Source organism: Agelaius phoeniceus, chromosome 3 (assembly GCF_051311805.1).
Source record: "Agelaius phoeniceus isolate bAgePho1 chromosome 3, bAgePho1.hap1, whole genome shotgun sequence".
In the NCBI taxonomy this organism is placed as follows: domain Eukaryota; kingdom Metazoa; phylum Chordata; class Aves; order Passeriformes; family Icteridae; genus Agelaius; species Agelaius phoeniceus.
The window spans coordinates 60,294,475-60,314,454 of record NC_135267.1 but is presented as its reverse complement, the minus strand read 5'-3'; the positions used below and the strand labels follow the sequence as shown (position 1 = coordinate 60,314,454).

General features: G+C 37.5%; 1 long non-coding RNA gene across 1 annotated transcript in view; it reads left to right on the top strand.

Moving 5' to 3' along the window:
• The first annotated feature begins 3,319 nt into the window (after nucleotides 1-3,319).
• The window catches only part of LOC143693565 (uncharacterized), a 100,206-nt gene continuing 83,545 nt past the window's right edge, over nucleotides 3,320-19,980 (top strand). The window contains exons 1-2 of the long non-coding RNA XR_013181376.1: nucleotides 3,320-3,497; nucleotides 17,456-17,520. This is a non-coding gene — a long non-coding RNA (uncharacterized LOC143693565). The remainder of the gene's footprint in view (nucleotides 3,498-17,455; nucleotides 17,521-19,980) is intronic.

The following is a 19,980-nucleotide window of genomic DNA, read 5'->3' as shown; positions in this document are numbered from 1 at the left end:
CTAGGCAAATGTATGATGAGTATGTTACAGAAGTTTAAGCACCAGTGCTGAGTGTAATAACAGTTCCAGGACTCAGTCCTGGTTTTCAAGATGCATTTTAGTTTAAAGGCTATCCAGTGGTGTTCAGGATAATTTTTTCTGCTTTACAATATGAATGAGTTTGGAGCATACCTACAGCTACAAGCTGGCAAAATAAAAGTGTTCAGAAATGTTTACAGTAACTGAGGCTAACTAGTACAGAACAGCCCATGCCTGTGCTAGTGAATCCCCAGCGCCTCCAAAGGAGGTTGACTATGTGCATGTGACCTCTTTGTGGCAATGTCCATTCAGTGTTAACTTTGAAGAGTACCCAGGAATTATTTGGGAAAAAATTAGTTGGTACATGCTAATAGCACAACTCTAGCATGAGAAGACAGTATTCCTATGCCCAGGTACCTCCTCAGGTAATTTATAATTTGCTTGCATCAACACAGCCACAGTGGACCAGCTAAGCTGCTGTAACATAATCAGCTGAGGTTTTAGAATACAGAATGATCTTTGCTGAAACTATGTCATTTAAAAAGTAATTGGAATTTGCCCCACATTCTTAATTATATTTATGGCAGTGAGATAATTTGTTGGGTAACAATCAGTTCACATTCAAATTTCAAACCAAAGGGGTAAAGTTTAGGGAAATCTCTGGAACCTACGCAGGTCAATGGAGAAAATACCAGGTTGGAGTGTTAAGACATCTCCTGGCAGTCTGTGTCACACTGCCTCATCTTACTCCTGTTTCCAGTGACTGTCCTGTTTTAAGAGACAAGTAAAAATGCACTGATGTTGTAAGAAATATGTGCAGTTTCTGTTGCTTCCCAAAGGATAGCACACCAGATAGAAAAATAGATAGATAGATAGATAGATAGATAGATAGACAGATAGATAGATAAATAGATATAGATGGACTGTAGGAACTTAAAAACCAATTATAGTGAATAAATTACCATGCATGTATAGATCTGATCCCCTCTTTGGAAAGATGCAGATGTCTAACAGTGCCATGGAAGAAAAGTACACATCCTCAGATAACTGAGCTGAATTGAAGGGATTCTGTTCTGTTTCACCCTGGGCACATAGAAAGGATGTGTTTTTTCCTGTCCTGGAAGGAGTAAACAGAGAGATAAAGAGAGTTGTGTATGATGATAGAAGGGCAGGGAAAAAAGACTTCCAATCCTGAGCAATGTCAAGGAAATGGAAATAAAGTCTTTTTTTTTTCTGAAATTCCTGCTGCAAGTTAGGAAGAAGAGGTGGCTAAGAGCCGAAAGTATGACTTAACTTCCTGACCTTCTTGCCCTAGCTATGCCTGAGTATCACTTGCAGTATTCAGCAAGTTAAGATTTTGGCTGGTAATACCCAGACTCTGCATGTGAAAACAGCACATAGATTCCATGTCAGCCAAAGATTCCCAGGGATTTACCTCTCAGATGAAGCCTGTAATTTATGTTTGGTGAGACAGATCTTTCAGCTGTTCTAAATCAAAACTCCTACATGATTCACAGCATATGAGGCTCTAGTCCAAATTGTGTATAGATAATTTCTGTTATACTGTAAGGATTATGGGGCTGGTTTTTCTTGCAAATTATGTGAGCATAATTTTGGAATAACTGCAGTGAATGTAGAAGTTTTTCTTCATTGAATGAGAAGTGAATTAGCTCCAAAATGTGTGTGGCAAATATATAAATGACAGATCATGTTGTGTTGTCTTTGTCAAGTTTAAACCCCAGCAGGCATATATTTAACTCCATTGATAAATGTGTTAAATTGAGCACATCATCATGTTAAATACACTATAAATTTGTGGCTAAATCACAATAAATTTAGTCAATTCTTTCTTTTTAGTACTCTTACAGAGAAAAAGACACTGATTATTCAATTCAATTGATGCTGCTAAAATACTGAGAATTTTGAGACAAACAAGCTTTTTCCACACAGAGAAGCAAAGCAAGAAAACTATGTAATACTCTTGAAAATGTGCCGAGAGGTTATAGTTTTGAACAATTCAGCAAGGAGTTGTCAGATCTGTGAAAGATTTTTATGAGATGTTTCTTTAATAACAGTGTAAGAATTGGTTCCCCTGTGGAGTATCTTTTGCAGCCATTGTACTGCTAACAGCTACTGTTTCTCTCTGTACAAGGAGAAAAAATTTCTAGAGTGGCACAGTCCAGCTGAATATTTACAGATAAATTAATCTAAAATTGATTTAGACTCCAGGATACTTCTGCCTGGCTCTTCAACCTCTCCCCAAGGGATGGCTATTCAAGTAATGCAGGTAGTCCTAGAGACACATCCAAAAATCTCCAAGCACAGCAAGGCAAGAGGGCGAGACTGTGTCACTGTGGGAGAGCAGGTGGAAAGAAGAGCAAGTATTCTCCTGCACCTCCATGTGCCCTACATTTAGATTTGCTTCTGGAGCAAGCCAGCCCAGAGACACATCCCTCATCTGGAATACAGCCCTAGTGCTGACAGATTCCAGGCTACTGCCTGAAATGTAATTATCTCTGATATGTATAACTGAAAGTCTGGAAGAAGACACTTTGAATGCTGCTTTCCAAGATGCTTGTGAAGTGCTGGCATGAGAAATTGGACCCAATAAAATAAGAGGGGAAGGCTAAAATAGAAGTGATAGACATTTATTAGCCATTTGTGGAAAGTGTTGGTCATCATGCATGCTAAGTGGCAATAATGATGCGCTGTGATTGTGTGGTGACTCAGAGCTGACTCCAGAAGGCTGCAGCAGCTGCTCTGCTTCCAGCCATCCTCTTCCCTGCTGCTATGGGGAACTGTGTTGGTGGAGAAGCAGTGGCTTTGCCCATTCTGCCCAAGATAGAAGCCTGGAGGCTGGGGAGGAAAAGCTGGTAGGTTGTCATGATGGCCTTTTTTTGTATTCCCCTTTTACTCTCATGGCAGTAACTCCCTCCAGTGACTGGAGGAACAAAGGCATCTGAGGCATTTCTACAGCAGGTCTACACTGGCATATGGGTCTCACCTGGAGCACCTGCAAGAAGTGGCTACCTTTCCTTTACTTGTGACTCAACAGCTGGTGATTTGGCTGGGTCACTCACCCTTCTACCACAGGCAAGCTGAGGAGCTCTAAGTAGCCTCAAGGGTTCAGGGAAAGCAGGAAGATTTGGTGCCCCAGAATTTTATTAGATGCTGTTATTCACTGTAAGGTGGGGTCTGCTTTAAACATGACAGGCAGCTCTTTCAAAACAGCTGGAGGTGGAGAGGAAGGTGGAGGAGTACAGGATGAGCTTCTTTCTTCAACTAGAGAGAGGGAGTGGGGAGGTGCATGACACTGAATCATATCTTCAATACTTTTGTATTGAAAAATAGACTGAGGAGAGGCTCTGCTACTGACACAGGCCTTCAGCTAGCAGGTGCCTATGGATGTTCAGAGCCCATGAAACCATCTGGGGTGACTTACTGCCATTAGGAGCATCTCATGAAGCACTTCTTGCTAGGTATGTCTGTCTTATGGTTTTTTGCTTATTTCAGGTTTAGGAATTGAGGCCAGAGAAGAGAAGCTGCACTTTAATAGGCCTGAGGTATGCAGGGCTGTTTCACAGCTTTGGCACATGGCACCTCAGTATTGCAGAGTCTCTAGAGCAGGGCTTTTTCTGATTTGGTCATTTGATTTGGAAATTTTCTATCCTTCATATTTAATTTTTGTAGAAATAATTACAAACCAACACAACATTAAACATAACTTTGCTAAGTGGCTGTTGGAGTTGCATACCAGCTCATTTCTGTCTTCATCATCCCACCCCAACCTGATCCCACGCTTTGCTGCAGTTGCTACTGCAGGAGCTGGGGGAGAACATTAACACCCTCCTGTAAGTTGTTTTTGATGGTAAAACTGATGCATTGTTGAAAGGAGAGATGGCTGAGGTCAATCACCAAGCCACACTGACTGAGGGTGCTGTGTTCATGTTTTGTTACAACATGTTGATAAGTAGTTTTTGGCCTTTGGAAGGATACACTTTGGAAGGAAGTTTTTCTGTTGACAATACTTAGCTCTAGGCTGAAGTTTTCATTATCATCATCTCATCTCAGGGAAGTCTTTACATTTACTAAGCTAATAATTTAACATAATAATCTTCAATGAATAAAGTCCAAAACAATCCCAAAGCAAACGTTTTCTGTATTGTGGTCTAACGTAACCTCCTGGACCAAAAATGATCTTTCAGAGGGAATTGTTGCAGTCACTAGCTAGGGCATCATGACAAATTATACACTCAAAATACATGTGAATTGTATAGTGATTTTCTGAGAAAATATCTCTTACTTTAACCCTTGGATACTGCCTATTAAACTTCTCTAATTGTCTTGGGAGACTTAGGGTGCTTGATTCCTTTCCAAGGCCTAATCCAAGGGATGCATCAAGGGACCAGAATGGATCAGCATGGCTCCAAATGGTGCTCTGGTTGATGTGGACATGGACAGCCTAAAAGGAGTAGAGTCAAGAGGACACATTACATTACTGAAATCACAACAGATATTTTACCTGATGAGTTCTGCACTGGAAGGAATGAAATCATTAATGTTATTCAGATACTTCCCTTCCTAGGCCTTGCATTACAATTATCTTTCTTACAACATTTCTTTCACTTGCTTTACTGACCTCTGCTTCAGGTTTCCTAAGAAAAGTTTTATTCATTACATACACCAAAAGTTCAAGTAGACAATTTTTGTGGAGGGAGATGAAGGTTAGAGAAAGCTTGTTTATATCTTTATTACAAGGGAACTAAAACACTGCATTTGTGAACACAGAAAAGTCATCCAATTATTTAAAATCAAACAGCTTTTGTTCAAGGTGAGAAAATGTAATTTCTCTATTTTTTTTCACAGTAGTATTCTGCAGACTTCAGGGGAATTATTCCAGTTTATGGTTACCTAAAATTGGAAAGAAAAAGACATCCCTTTTTAATTCTTCATTCTTTCTTTTCCAATACTTGATTCTCACACTGTTTTTCAGTGTATACTGAGGATGAAGGAGATCTGTTGTGGTGTGTAACAAATTCTCTGCAACCTCTGCTGTTTGTCTGAAAGCTTGCTGAATACAGCTCTGCAATGTCAAATGTCTTTGATTTGATTTGGACTGGACCAGATGTCAACAAATTGGAATTTAATGTTGTTGAGACAGAGGACAATGTAGGAAGCATAAAGGGTTTCATTACAAATTACAATTAAAGAAGACATTCAGATGCAGTTGTGCAGTTTTTATATACCGCAACTTAGAGCAATTAGGAAAAAAATCAGAAATCCTGTTTTTCTCTCATTCCTTATGAAGAAGTGAATGGGAATTCAGGACTTGTATGATCAAACATGGTCATGGTGGGGTTTTTTTGTTTTCATCATAACTTTTATTTTTAAAATAAAAATTTGTGGTATATAAGGTGACATTCTTCTTTAGCCCTTTTAAATTATGCATGATTTGTTTATCTGGGGGAATTTTAGACAGAAAATCAACAAAAGGCCAGTGTTAAGGAGCAAAAACCAGCCTTGATTATAGTTTCAGACTACTCTGCAGTACTATGCATAAAGCTGGCAATGATCTTTGCTTTCTTCATGCTGCCAGCAGCAAATATACAAACAACGTCATTTTTCATGCAGAGGTGATTGCAAAGCAAGTTCTAAAAGTCAGAAATGCACAGAAATTAACTGTTTAGACTGCCTGTGTGAGCATTTGCCAGATGATGATTGCTTGTTGCTTAAATATGTACTAGAAAATACAGAACAATGAAGAGGGAGAACTTCCGCTGCAACATGGCATCTGCCTCTCTGCAGGAGAAAGCTCCTTTTCTCCAGAAAAGGAGAAACAAGGTGGAACAAAGATTTCTTTTTCTAGTTCTGACTTACCTGTGGTACATCTGCCTGGGACCTCAGAGACACTTTTCTTCTGCCCACCTGATGTGCCCTCACATTTTCATTAGGAGAGCAGATGGTCTGGCTTTCAGGAAAATGGTTGTAATGGGATGTGGAATTGACTGGTAAGCCTCAGGAAATTTGAAGGAGTCAGGAAGGGACTGGGACCAGTTTTCTTCAATCCTGAACAGCCATATCTCCTTCCTGGTGCAGGCAGTGTGGTGGGAATGGAGAAAGAAAAATCTCCAAAGAATGGTTTCATATACAACTGTATAAATATTCCCAGAGGGGTTTTTTGTTGGTTTTAATTTGATTTCCTTGTTTGTTTGTTTCTTTGGGGGGTGGGGGGGTTGTTGGGTTGGGTTTGGTTTTTTGGTTTTTTGTTAGTTTGGTTTTGGTTTTTGTTTTCTTTATTTCTGCAAAGCTGTATATACTTCAGATTGCATTAGTTCTGCACACTGTGTTAGATGCCTTAAGGTTCAATGTCTATTTTTCCTGAATTTAGACCTGAACCTTTCTGGAGCCTAACCTTAAAAAAATCAGAAATTCAGATGATCTCTGTTGCACCCCATTGATGCTGAGGGAGGTTATGAGAAATATTGCTCTTTGGTTTGTGGAGATCTCCATGGAGATACTTCCTGGTATGTCTTCAATAAAATTATTTTACTGGAAGAACACTTAACTCTTCACTTTTTTTCTTTTAGATGACTGAAAAAAGATATTGGCCAATTACAATTTTGAGATTTGTTCACCTTCTAATTGTAACCAAATGTTGCAAAGCACCATAAATCCTTTAAGAGCTTTGTCAAGAACAAGCATGTCTAAAAGTGGTTTTCATCAAATTTTTATGTGACGAAAAGGATAAGTAAGATCAGTTAATAAGTACAAATCTTCGTGATTTCCATAAAACGCTCATTTACCAAGAGTAGTTTTTTCTCTACCAGCATTATAGTCTAGTTCTTCGTTTTTCTAGAAATCCAAATCTGACCTGAGAATGATCTTAAAAGTTGGCTAGAATAGTAATTGCACCTATTAAATGTCTCTGGTCTGGTAGAATCCAGTGTAGATTGACTTCATATCAGACATAAGTGTTAAAATCCACATTTTTGAGATTAAACCTCTTGAAGTGCGTGACTTTATTCAGTGAGTGATCCTGAACCTAGGAGATGCAATGCTTGATTTTGCAAGAAAGAACAGTTCTTCTGATGATCCACAGCTAATTTTCTTCCTCCTCATTTTTTTGTTATTATGTTAAATATAACCAAAATGTCTATCTTGATGTAACTAATTTTATAGGCAATTTTGAATTATTTAAAGCATATTCTCTCAGTACCAAGGTACAATTTTTCTTACCAATTAAAACCAAAGCTTGAATTCTGTCTTTCAGACTCCCCTTTCTTCTTTACTACCCTTTATCGCATCCCCAATATTTTAGAGTAAAATAAGAAGCAGGTGCTTTATTATTGTTATGATTATTATTTATCTCAAGTACATAGAGGAGCAAGCAGGACAGAAAATACTAGAAAGATAATGCAAATAGAGACAGAAATCTATAAATGAGGCTTCATACATATTTCAGAGGAGTGAATGGTTAAGAAATATCATTTGAAAGGAAGAACACATGGCAGTGGAATCTGTTGCTACAGTTTAAGGTTCTTCCTTCTCATGATTGAAGCAAAGGGCAGACTATTCCCTACCTTTTTGCAAGGTCTCGCAAGTCTGCTCCACTTTATCGATGCCAGGATGATTTCTCTGCTTTGGTAACAGCAAAATATTGGTAACTCATATGTAGGGGAGCTACAGAAAAGAACCCCAAAAAGGAAAGGAACCACCTCTGCAACAGGCTGAACCAGCCTTGCTTTCTCAGTTCGTCCTCACAGGGTGAGTGCTCTAATCCCTGACCATCTTGGTGGCCCTTCACTAAATCCACCCTGGTTTATTTATGTCTTTCCTGTATTGGGAAGCACAAAATTGAATGCAATACTGTAGAAACAGTACAAGGAGTGCTGTGTAAAGGGAGATGATTACCTTGCTCCATCTCTTCTAGTCACACAGTCGAGAATATTGTTGTTCCTCTTTGCTGCCAAGGCACACTGCTGGCTCCTGCTCACTCTGTGTCTGCCAACACACCTTACATCTTGCCAGCAGGGCTGGTCTCCTCCATCAAGCCCAACTGGCATAACTTCCCAGGTGAAGGACCTTGCACTTGTCCTGTTGTCTCCATCTTTAGTTTGTGCTAAATTCCAGGGTGTTTATAAAACACACCTGAACGACTTAGAAAGAAATCCTCACTGTAAATGCAGAGTCTGGGTAGAAATAGTCTATAAGGAGGAAAAGCCTATCACAGTGTTTAGAGAAAGAGAAGAACATCCTCAGTGAGCTGGGCATGTATCTCCCAATTAGTAGAGCAAATTTTTCTCTTTCAGTTATCTTTCTCAGAACAAAATCTATGGGCCAGTCAATATATTCAAAGAAAAGAATTAATCTTAGAAACATAGAATCATATAATATGCTGAGTTGGAAGGGACTTGCACAGTACAGTTCTCAACTGAGATAAGTTTTTTGTTCTGTGATTTATTTAAAAATGTTATGCTAATAATTCCCGGGTAACAGATTACTATGCTGGATTATGCTCACTCCAAATCTGAGGATTGTCTGCAATCACATCCAAGAAATCAGATCTTGCAAAAAAACCCAGGACAAACATGAGCGTCTTTCCTTCTGTTGTAGGAGTCATCATTGACTCTGTAGAAGAGAATGTTGCCTGAAGACCCCACAGCAGCCACCCAGTATCTGAAGGGGGCCTTCAAGGAAGCTGAAGAAGGACACTTCATCAGGAACTGTAGCGCTAGGACAATGGGGAATGGCTTAAACCTGAAAAGTGGTAGGCTTAGATTAGATGTTAGGAAGGAATTCTTTACTCTGAAGGTGGTAAGGCACTGGAAGACACTTGAACAGGTTCCTCAGAGAAGTTGTGGATGCCCCAACTCTAGATGTGTCAAGGCCAGGCTGGATGGGGTTTTGAGCACCCTGATCTAGTGGAAGGTGTCTCAGTCCATGGCAGGGCTGTTGGAATTAGATGGGCTTTAAGATCCCTTCAGACCAAACCATTTTATGATTCCATGTTTCTACTACTCTATGACTCCAAATTGCTATACATGCCTACAATGCTTTATTGATGTGTAATTTCAGTTCTGTGATGGATGCATGGTTTACTTAATAGCACCTTGAAATTATTCTCAGACTAGCAGATATGTTGTGATAACATGAACTTCTCCCAGAAAATTCCTGTTTGTCCCTTTGTGTCTACAGTTCTGCTGAGGTTTGGAAGCTGAAATTTACTGAATTGTCTAGTTTCTTAATCTCTTTGTACCATGCTCATCACCATGGTTTGAACATTTGTTTGATTACCAAAGCTTTATTGTGTCTCACCAGTGTATGATAGGGAGAAAACAAGTTATTTCTTATCATCCAAGCTTTAATCTTCAAGCAGGATGCTAAAACAAGCTATCTGCCTGTTGCCCATCATCTCAAGCCATGAGTACTATATAATGATACTTCAGATCTCACACCTTTGTGCAGTGCAATTATAATTATATTACTGGAACCCACACAAATGCATTCTAACTTGCCCAAGACAACAAAAGCTTTGATCTCCAGTTATTACTTCCTGTGCTTGTTGCCTTCACATTTCTTCTGCAGAGTACATTGGATCATTCCAGTATGAAATTAATCTCTTGAAGAAGATAAATGACTTTTTACTTTCTATTTAAAATATGTTCTTGCTTTTCTATTCATAAACATCTTATTTTAAAGAGGTATGTTCTTGTAGAATGACTGCAAGGCTTGAATGTTTTCAAACAGCTGCATTTTACACAGATGTGTTGGATTAAACATGCTTTCACTGGCATTCTTTAAGTAAGAAATTGGAGAATTTGAGCTCCCTTCTAATCTAAACAATTATGTGGCTAGCCTGCACATCCTTGTTGTAGGATATATCATTGTATTTTCAGCTTCAAGAGATATAATAAATCTTGCTATAGTACAGGAATAATTTTGATTATGAAATCTCTAGATCAGCTCATTGTTAAATTTTAAATTCCTGAAGTCCTCAAGAGTCTTTCAAAACTTGCAGAAAATATTGGAAAACATTTGAGAGATACAAAAAATTGATCCTCAGAGCTGCAATTTCTTTTTTGACTTAATGTTTTCAAAAATATAACTTCAGATTTAGAAATTCTTTCTTCTGACTGATAAAAAACATGAGTATGTAGGGATACACACCTTCAGACTTGTTTGTTTGTGGAATATTTAACTTTTCATTTGTTTCATGTGGGTTTTTCCATGTAGGATGAGGTGATCATGGAAAAAACCCAACACCCAGACATAGTTTTTTTAGTCATAGTCATAGTCCTGTTGTTAATCAGAAGTGTAATCATTAACAGTTCTAAAAGCTAAGGAGCTAAGTGAGAACTGCTTCTGCTCTTATTCTGGAAGTTACAGAAATCCAAAACCTATTATGATCAAGATATTCCTGTTAATAAAAATGGCTTTATGAAAAGAAAAATGGTTTCTAGTCTCTGTGGCTAGTTTCTGGGAAAAACCAGATTTTTAAATTTTGATTTAAAATGCAAGAGAAAGATAAAACATTAATATTTAATGTTAGTGGGTTAAATTTGTGCTAACCTCAGTAGGGAGTGACCTATAAGTTCAAATGTTATTATAACAAAAAGTAAAGAAATTTTTTTGTTATTTGTCTTCCCTCTTTCATTTTACCTCATCTCTCCCCCAACTAGGAGACAGAATAGCATTCTGAATACTGATAGGTATAGCAGTTCATAAGGTAAATGCTTACCTACAAAAAAATTTCCACTATTTTTTTCTTATTTGCTTCACATATTATGCGATTTCTTTAGCATATTCCTATTAAGCCTTCAACAATTAGCAATGATTTTATAATTTTAAAATATCTTCAACAACCATTTTCTAATGGTCTATTGTGCCACAAAAATATGTCAGAAAGGAAATTATAAGCACTAAAACCTATGCTGGAAGTGCCATAGAAGTTGGGAAAATCCTATCCAAATTGTTGTTAAACAGAGCTGGTCACTGTTTGAAGTATAACAGGTTACATGGTTTCAGAGGAGGTTGCAATAGCATGATTTCAACATATGTTATACATATGGCAAGAGGAATCAGGCAGCATTTTATAGCCCCATGCTTAAAATAAACACTAGGAGCTCAATTCATTTGCGTGGACCCGTGTTAGTTCCACTCACAAGATTCTAGGATACCTCACCCAGGGCCTTGAGGAGACCCAAGTGCTTCTCTTGCAGCAGCTGGAGGGATGTGAGGATGTACAAGGCCATGCCCAATGGTACTACCTGCCTCTCTGGGGGTCACTGCATGTGCCTGTGCTGGCTCTCAGCCTATTCCCTGCAGGGCATTCTCTCTAAGACATCATCAATATGCCAGGTGTGCATGGAACTGACAGATCCATGGGAAATACATATCATTCTGTAGCAGCAGTCAGGAAGCAAGTGAAGTATTCTAGAGTAGCTGAAAAGACACTAAATTACCAATTCTGAACAGCTGGATCCTGCCTTATGGCACGTGCAGACAAATAAAACCTACTCATTAATTCAAACTGTTCTTTAATGGAGGAAAAAATGCCTATTCACATTGATTATACCTCTGCCTTAACTTAGGATTGCCATTAACTAATTTTGTTTCTGAGAATCCAGAGGATTTTTGACAATGACTTTATGCAGTGTGAAATTAAAAATTAACAGCAACAGAAATTCACCTGCTTTATTTCCATGTCCCCTAAGCAAACACACCTGCACCTAAATTCCTCCTGATGAACATCTGTTCTAAAATGTTCAAATGACAGAAATGCCATAGGATATCTATTCTATTAAAAAGCTAAATTTCTCCTGCTACAATTTAAAACATTACTTATTATTATATTATTCAGAGCAAATTAAAAAAAAAAACAACAGAACTTTTTTTCATTTTTTTCTTTGAAACAATAGTCTAAATATTTGAAAATATTTTGTACTAAATGGCATCTTCCAGATGTTTCATTTTCTTCATCTGGTCACATCTTTCAATGAAGCAAACCATACACTGTACAAAAGCTTTTTCTTCCCTGATACCCTATCCCACTAAAAAAAGCCCTTTATGATGGTGATGGTGAGCATTGAACCAGAGATCATCTACATTTGAGGAACAGTCTCTTTCTCTGCCTTTGTTTTTGAGGAACATTCACTGAGATTAAATTCTGAGACCTTCAAACTTTTCACAGCAATAATTTGTAATGAGTTGTGCCAGGCTTAAAAGTTAACTAACTTGCCTACAGTGCTGTTGGACAAAAAAAAAAATTAGGAATTTAATAAAAATACCTTTCCAATTATATAAAGAACTACCAATGCACCACCTACAGAAATGCATGGCAGCAGGGGAGCTTGAAAGTCAAATGCTAAGGCATTTTATCACATCCTGCGGAAAGTTCTTCTCTTTGAACTTCCCTGGTGGCAGGCACAAGAATTTTGGCATGAGTGAGTCTCAGTAATTTACCATAGCTTCATGTGGACAGAGACTGGGTGAGACAGTCAGTAATGGAATGAGCTTCCCTGCCTGACGGGACTGTTCAAACCTGCCAACTACCCATGCTCCATGCCCAGACCTGAGGAAAGGAAGTCTACACAAACCTTTCAAAGTTACTATTTTCCCCCCATTTTTTCTTACGTTTTTAGTACGTTTAAGTCAGGAGCTTACCATAGAAAGTAGAAGACAAGAATAGTAGAATGCCACTATAGGACAAATTGGGGGTTCTTGGCTGCAGGGGTATGTCTGTCACTGCTTTTAAAGTGATCAGATTTTGTCATGAGTAAACGTGATGGGTTTGGGAATACAGCATCACTTTAAAAGCTAAAGAGTAGTTAATGATCGGATGAAGTACTGAAGTAATTTGGTGAGCCTGGAATATATAAATCACAAGGAAAATAGACACTTAAAAATAGTTAGTCAAATTATGGATGAAGATCAGATGAAAGAAATAAAAAATAGAAACAGAACAGCCTTTGGGACGTCAGTGGGATCCATCAAAGTCGAATCATTATACAGCTCTGGCATTTAGCTTCAGTGTAGGGGGTCCCCCAAGCACTTCTGGTTGGTGGCTTGCTGAGTAAATGTCAGTTCAATGCTGTTTTCCTGTTTTCGTGGAAAACTCCTGTAGGGTCTCTCATCAGCTAACCAGTTAGATTATGTCCCCAATGCCTCTAGTCAAGCATAAATGTTAGTTCTAAAAGTAGCTGCTTTCTTACCTTGTTTCTATTTCACTCAGTGACATCGGGTTTTTTAGCCATCAAAGGTCCAAGACCAGCTATTTTTGAACTATGAGCTAGTGGTGGCTTTGATGCTTCTTGCAAACCACATTCCTGGGTGTATGTCAGTGAATTTGACATGCACACCATTAAGACAGTTAAAATTATTATACATAGATGATGTAACCCAGTGAACACACAGGAGACAGGTTCAGCTCTGCTTCTTTGTCATAGGCACCAACAAATAGAAAAGCTTGTGCCTGTTCTTGTGTTACATATGGTATGGGGAGAGAGACTCTTGTCACTTTTATATTTGCAGGGTATGTGTCTGATCATGATTGCACACTACATCTCTTCATTTAAACATGCTTCACACAAAACAGGGAGAAAATATTTTTGTTAGTATTAGTTAATTTAGAAAAGTTTCATCACCTAATAATGAAAGTAATGCAGTCCATTATTCTATTCTAAACCCTGCAAGCAACCGCAGTAATTTACAGTGTCATACAAAAACTATAATACCTGCATCAGCAGGACATCGCAGTCTACAGGCACACTGAGCAGGCACAGTATAGTGATCTTTCCTTGTAGGTCTGTTTCATGGACACTTAATTACCAACATATGTATTATATAAAAAAATATGTATAGAAGGATTAATGACATTAGAGATGGGCAAAACCAGGGGATAGGGCTCATTTACTGACCTTCTGTTATAATTCTGATTTAATTTGGGTGTCAGAGTGAGAACTTTTTCATGGGGCTGAGCAGTCTTCTCTGACAGAAAGCACTGAGAGTGGGGAGAGTTTCAGTAATGCTGCCAGACCTGGTAGTTTACAGCCTAACATCTTTCATATTTTGTTTTTAAGTCCCTTGCTAAGGCAAGGCGCAGGCATGGCTGTGCTTCGACTGACCTGACTTCTCTGCATAGCTCGCTGTCAGGCTCTGTGAAAGGGTGGACTGTAAACCTTGGGACTGTGTCCATCTGTGAGTCATGGTGGGAGCAGAAGCTCTGCATTTACACAAATACCAGGTTAGGAGTTTTGGTTTTCATAGGACATCAGTTCACAGAGTTCTGTTAGTAGTGAACAGAAGCTGAGGTGAAGTTGCCATAAAATCTCTCCCTTTGCCAAAGAGTGAATCTGTGATAAAGCAACAAAGCAGCCATGTTTAAATTTCAAGTCTAGTATCTCACCTGCAGATATTATTTTCTTAGTATAAGGGAGTAAATTTTTAAAAGATGAGAAAACATCATTACTTTGAATAACTTTGATTTAGTTAGAGTCAGATTCTTATAATGTTTTTATGCTGGGTTTTTGTACATAAAATATAAATGAAAGCAGCTATTAAGATTCTGCCTTTTTACTGCATCATAACGTGCTGCTATTTTTAAATAATCATCCCTTAGTGTATCACATTCTTCATTTTCATTAAATAAACATTTGAAATGTGTAAAAGTAATATTCATTAGTATTTTTTAAAATATAAGCTAATGGAAATGCCTCTCTATGAATACATGATATTTTGTCTGCTGTTTCATAGAAAGAATTAGTTATATGAAAATAAGGGGGGGGTTTCTCTTTTTTTTAATTTCTTCTTCTCTTTTAATCTCCCATATATTTTAAAGCAATTCAAACACACTTAGTATTTGTCCCATTCACTCTGTTTCCTCCTGGCTCTAGGGCTCCAGTTCCAAAGAGCAGAGAAGCTGCAACCATCTATACAAACCATATTTGACACCACACTGCACTGCATATTCCATTTACAGCTTTGCCCATTTTCCATCCTCTGCATTTTTTTTTAATGGTACCAGAACCCATTAAACCCAGGCTTCTTGTGGCTTCTAAGCCACACCCCCTAGGTGTGGGCCAGATGCCATTGTAGTTGCTGGAAAGCCAATGGGAGTTGAATGGAACCCCTCCATAATAATTTTCTGGCCAATGGGCTATGCTTATCAAATGATAGAGTCTCCACAACCTCCCTGGACATCACATGGAAGTGTGGGAGTAGTCTCATTTTGCCTCTACTCTTCTTAAAAGTGAGGCTTATCCCTTCTCTGGGAAGTCCTGGAGCAGATTGGAGGGGCAGTGTGTGAATTAGGGGAATTCTAGTAAAATAGTAGTTGTACTGGGATGTGGCTCAGAAGGGAGGAGAAGGTCTGTACTCAGTGCATCCATCTGTTTACTTCCCTAGCATGGGATGAAAGCTCCTGGGACACACACCAGCTCTCTAGTGATGCTGGTGTCATTGAAAAGCAGAGATTTGTAAAGAGAAGTGGGAAACCCCAACAGCAGCCTCTGCTAAGTCCTTGTTCAAAAATATTTAATAGTGCTCCTAGTAACTTCATGGACAAAGAATGAAAAAGGCACAAAGGACACAGGGTGTCCTGGAAAAGTTGAAACAAATAAGGCAGTGTGCCTGTAGTCTATCAGTTAGACAAAAAATATGCTTGATTTCCATTTACTTGAAAAACTAAAATTTTTCCAACTATTTTAACTGGTGAAATGGTGAAGAAATACAATGCAAACAGATTAAAGGCAAGTTCTCTAATGAAAAAAGACTCAAAAGTTACAAATGATCCAATTTATTTTATTCTTGCCATAGTACTGTTTTTTCAGGCTTTTGGGAAGCTTAATTACTGACTAAAAAAAAAAGTAATTACTATATTTAATAGTAGATTAAATCAGAGACTGAATTTTGGCTACTTCTGAATAATTATGCAATCTGATACACATGTGTATTTTCATGTACTCTTTTCCCAGTAGACATATTCAAAGTACCATGATGTCCTAAATAATAAGAAGATAATTCTGTGATCACATCTGCCAGGGAGTTAAAAACCCAGTTGTAGTCTGGGCTTTGCAGATTGCTTGCAAGGAATTTGCTAGAGTAGCAGGTAACAAAGCAATGGACCATCATGGAGACTAGGAAAGTTTCAGTTCACAAGTAGTCCATTGGAGCAACAGAGAATGCATTCTTCAGGGTTAAGGGTGGTTTGGAGCAACAAAACTTTGTTGGTTAGAAACTAAACATGATGAGAATGTTGTTCATAGCCATAGATATGGTAAATTTTTGTATAAGTCAATAGTAACCTGAGGAAAAAGGAACTGCAGTAGACAGTGGTTATGGCTTACGTGTGAAAGGAAAACACCTGGGTTCACTCAGTGTGTACACATGACCAATAAATCACTTCCTCTGAATTCCCTCTAAGTTCTCTGCATGATGTTTTCAAGGACAGCAGACATTACTCTGAGTAGACCATTAATGTTTTCTGATTTGGGTTTGGTTTGGTTTGATTTTGGTTCTTGACTTAACCCTAGAATTGTACCATCTTCTTTTTACTCTTCAAATTTACTTCCATTGTGTTTATGAGATTTTTGAAACTCATACATTTTTGTTCCATTTCCGTGGACAGAGAGACACTTACCTAAATCTCTCTGAAATGAGAACAGTGACTCTCAATGGAAAAGTGACTGGGAATTAGACTAGGAGATTAGAAGCCCTGGGTTCTAAGATTACTTGTTTTCTAATTTTTATGAGGCTTTGAGTCACTTATCTATATTCTAATTTTTCCATCAAGTGAATATTTATTCCATTAACCATTAAAACAAATACACTTCCTCCTATCAGGGCAATGGTTATAATAAATGAGCTATGACTTGTTCTTATGGCCATTTCCTTTGCATAATTGTAACTACTTTGTGCAAGTGAATACACAGTAATGAAAATCCCTCATATTTTGTACTATTGAAATTGAGAAAAAACAAGAAATGCACAAACAAACAGTTGTTTCTGACCCCACTCAAAATGCTTACAAAATGCTCTTTATGGAAATGTTAAAAACTCTGAAAAAACAAATTTTTCCATTTCATAGAAACATTTTTAAAATTACTTTGTTTTGAAAGCTGTTGTATTCACACAAAAATAAGGACGATTCTGCATCAAACACCTATGATGTAGAAATCATTTCTTCTTGCTATTAGGAACAGCTTTGTAGATCTGTGTAGCTTTCCTGCTGTTATCCCACCTTGAGTTCTTCCCTTGTGTATTGATTGCTGACTGATAAGCACACTGCTCCTCAGGCTCCTGAGCAAATCTAAATCTTAATTTTTTATTTCTTCAGCTAGGTGTTTCTCAGAAATGTTTCCTTATGCCTTGTTATGGTTTGTTGGAGATTTTTAAAGTTAATTGACTAGATTTGATGCTTTTACCTTCCTTCTTTTTACAGATTCAATATTGACATTGAGAGAGATTCAAATCCCAGAGGTTGTCATGAAGTTGTGTTTAGAACAGGTATGTCCTGCATGTTCACTGTAATTCTCTCTGGTTAAGGTTAGTTGTGGTGCCCAGTTGCCATGATCTACTTCTGGCTTATGTTTTAACATTGTCTCTGTAATTTTTAAAAAGTCTTTCAGGCTTCTCAGTGTTAAAGAAAACAAATATGAGAACAGACACAAAAAATGAGAGAAGTTAAGATTCGTGTTCACCACTAGTCCCTGAAATTGAGGAAACAGGAAATAAAGGAGGAAACTTCTCAACAGTCGTTTCTGCTCTGTTTTCCGTAGTCAATAATCTGCTAGTGTTGTCAATAATCTTGACAAACCTCCCCAGGAAAGTGGTCCCAGCACCAAGCCTGACAGAGTCCAAGAAGTTTGGTGTGATTCATGTGGTATCCTGTGCTGATCCAGGAGTTGGACTTGATGACCCTGATGAGTCTCTCCCAACTCAGCATATGCTATGACTATATGATTCCAAGTCCAGACTATAAATCTATATAAAATATCCAAATATTGCTCAACACCACAGGACTCTACAATGGTTTCTCCTGCAAAAGGAAATAAAGCAGAGTTGCACGCTTGTGCAGATTTGTTGAATTGATTTTTATTTCCATGCACAGATCCCAAGTGGCCCTGTCATGAATCTGCAACACTTAATTTGACTGCAGAAATCAGCCAACTGTATCAAATGTCTGCTCTGGGTCAATCTTAAATGGAGACTGAATATTCAGCAGGCAGTGAAATCCACTGTAGTATGATAGAAATACTTTCTCTGTATATAAACATGGTCTATCTGACCATTTAGTACTTATTAACTACGTACTAACTGTCTGTTCTATCTTTGCAGCATTCATTCTTTGAGAAAAATGGGCAAATTTAATTTAGTTGTATTAATTTCATTATATTTTTAATCTTTTTACTACAAAGGGAGGCATATGAAAAAGAAACCTAAACATGATTGTAAGCTTGATTATTCAGTTAATGTTTCTGTTAGTGACCAATTTTGAAATACAGTATTAAATTTACAGAGAACAGACAAAGATATTCACATTCCATTTTTTATTTTTATACTTTAAAGGGAATATTTGCTCATAACACTGACATTAATGATCAGGACAAAGTGATGGTAACGACACAGAGTTTTTTGATCATTTCTGATTTTGATTTTTGTATTAAAAATGGTTTAAGAAAAATATCTCACTTTATCTTCTTCTGTTGTTTCACCTGTAAGTAGAGCATCTTTCAATTGACTTTATTTAAAAGTTAGAGAGCCAATTTGAGCTGTTCATTTAGTTAAAGCTTAAGCTATACATCTTTAGCCAACCCTCTTTAACAAAAAAGAAAGTTAGATTGCTTGAAGACCAAATTCATATAATAATGGAATCAAAGTCAAGTATGGTACATCTTTTTTTTCAATATGCATGTGTCTCTTCATTGACAATAGAATCAATTGTCAATTGGCTTACCTTAGCACTTAACTTTTATGTGGCTAAAATTAGGAAAAAATCCCCCACTCTAAGATTCTGTCCATCATCTGGGATTTTGGATTATATCCCTGACTATTTTACAATTTAAATTCTTCCCCTTGTCTAATTTCTGGGGCACTTTTCCTCTTCCCTGCTTTGTAGGGCTCCATCTTCTTAATCTCTCTGTTATTTTTCATGCAGCTGAAAGACAAGACTGTGGGTTTTAGTATTAGCCGTAAAGAAATCAAATAATATTTCAAATAATAGGTCTCAAAATCTAAGTTTACCTGATTTCTGAAATTGGAAGCTCTAAAATGTTTCTCCAGAAAATGTTCAGCAGCATAACCTGGTCTCCTGTTTCAAATAAACTCTTCTAGAGGTTATGTTTTACTCACATTTATAGTTAAAAAGTAAGTTATGTGGTGATTTCTTCAGCTGCTGAAAGTGAACATTTAGTTAAACTGAGGTAAAGGAATTATGTATATTAAAATTTATCATACACTGTATCATATGAGTAATGCTTCATTTGAGATTGATTTTATTATGCTGTGATGAATAACACTGGTCTATTTTAGTAACTTATTTCTACTCCTAACTATATGTAGTTAAGTCATCCACCTTATGTATTTTTTCTCTTTATGTGTTTATCTTTTCTTTTCTTTTCTTTTCTTTTCTTTTCTTTTCTTTTCTTTTCTTTTCTTTTCTTTTCTTTCATAAACATACAGAGAGTCTTTAGGGTGAGATTTGATGAAATGGGAATGATGGTAAAGGTCTTCTTTTCTAACTTTCGCTAAGGTAAAGAAGTTATAACAACTTAGGGAGAAAGAGGAGAAAGTGAAAAGCTGTATTTTCCCCATTACTGAGATCCGTCTTGGTTAGAAGTGCTTTGTACAAAGCTGGTAAAAGTTACATAAATATTTTCTTGCCTTTGGGAGCCATCTCTGTCAAGACAAGCAGGTACTCTACATCTGGCTGTCTCCTTTCATGTTTTTACTTGGCACTGCTCACAC